The sequence below is a fragment of the Lepus europaeus genome, chromosome 1 (assembly GCF_033115175.1).
Source record: "Lepus europaeus isolate LE1 chromosome 1, mLepTim1.pri, whole genome shotgun sequence".
Classification (NCBI taxonomy): domain Eukaryota; kingdom Metazoa; phylum Chordata; class Mammalia; order Lagomorpha; family Leporidae; genus Lepus; species Lepus europaeus.
In genome coordinates, this window is record NC_084827.1 from 67,580,432 (window position 1) to 67,582,463 (window position 2,032).

Sequence of the window (2,032 nt, forward strand, 5' to 3'; positions counted from 1 at the left end):
CGTTCATTCACCTTGCAATGGTAAGACTAGCATCACTTACATACAGAGTTCTAAAAAGCAAGATCTAGAGCTGATTACAAACTTCTGTAGTCATGAATTGTATCTACTTGACATATCACTACCCCTACCCCCAAATCATGTCCTGTTACCCAAACATAAACAACATATTTTCTAAATTCACATGAGGCTTCTGCTTCTAGCTGGCTTGTGGACATTGTGCAAAGGGACACAAGACTTAAATCTCTCCTTTCAACTCACAGCCACATGAGAACAGAGGATCAGATGAGAGACTGGGGCATGGCCTGTATGTGCCAGGTGAGGATCTGGAAGACCTGCTCATATCCACCACCCCATGGGTGACTAGTCCAGTCTTCAAAGCTTGCACATGGGCAGGGGATGACTGCTGTGCAGCAGGGCCTTGCTCACAAGAGGCCTCCTTATTAGACCTTCAAAAGAGAAGGAAGCCTGACTTATATCCCTCTCACACTCTAGGGAAACGGCTGCAAGGCAACAGTGAGGAATATTAGAACTGAGGAATTTGGCCAGTGGCAATCAATGAGGTGTGGGTGGGAGCATGGGCTTTCCCTAGGGACACTCAGAAGTGTGACAGTGAGTTGTTGCAATGACTGAGGGTGCTATGGCTAATTAGTGGGCAGGGCAAGTTTTGCTTAATGTGCGAGACAGTCCCACACAATGACAAATTGGTCATTCGAAATGCCAGTGGCTCTCCAACGGCTGAGTCCAACTTTATAATTTAACAGATGAGGAAGGATTTAAATGACTTCCCCAAAAGTGACTTAGAGAATATTTTTTCTGCCCAGTGCTGTCAGTGCAAATTCAGCTTCCCCAGGAAAAAATCTGAAGATTTTCACTTTCCCTTTAAACCCACTGATAGTCCACAAAAACAGAAAGGGAAATAATATCCATTGAAAGTGCAAAATCCTGTATTAAGTGCAATTTTTAACATCTGGGGAGGAAGGAGAATGCTGTGAATCAAGTGGCACTATGGGAAAGGAAACTCAGGCTCAGAGCAACTAAGTAATTTGACGGAGGTCACACAGCTCACCCATCACAGAGGCAAAAGCTTCAGCTCAGCTCTCTTGTGCAGCAAAGCACACAGTTCTTCCATGGATTCATACTAGAGCATCCAACACCCACTAGGTACCCCAAAACACACCCAGGATCTTCTAAAGCTCTGCCTACACGGAGCAAAATCAAGAGAGGCAAAGCTCATCCTACAGCCTTCTCTCCTTTGGTTCCTTCAACTTCATCATTCCTCACCAGACTTAACCAATAGAATCTGGTTATGTATTGTTGTTACTAAAGAGCTTTTTATGAGAGTAGCTATGCAGGCTGACCATTCCTAATCCCCAAATTAAAAATTCGTAATGTTCCAAAACATCTTCAACACCAACATAACTCCACAAATAGAAAATTTCACGCTGACTTCATGTGATAGGTTAAAGTCTTATCACAAGTGCACTAAAAATTACGTTCAGAATATACGTATAAGGCTTATATAAAACATAAATAAATTTTTGCATCAACTTTGGCCTCACTCTCAAGATATCTCATTATGTAGGTGCAAATATTCTAAACGAAAAAAAAAAAAACCCCTCCAAAATCCAAAACACTTCTGGTCTTAAACATTTCAGATAAGGGGTACTCAACCCATGCTACATGAAAAAGAAAAATTATAAGAAAGCAAGCTCCCACCATAGAATTGGAATGGGGAAGAGTCTCACCTTTGAGAAGAAGCAAAATGTCTATCCAGAGCTATTATTTTTCCACAGCTTTTTCTTACACAAAGCAGTCATTTGCACCTGTTGAGAAAATAAGCAGGCTTCTGCTTGGTGCTTCTGAACATCTCTGAATGCTTACGTTTTCTCTCTAATTGACCTTGAGCCATTTAATACATGGAGGAAGAGAAATAATGGTGAAGAGAGACCCAGGGCAGAGAAGAGAGATGGTGCTTCAATCTAAGCTGTAACACCTGCAGCAAAACCAGAAAATGGAAAAGAACAATGGTGCC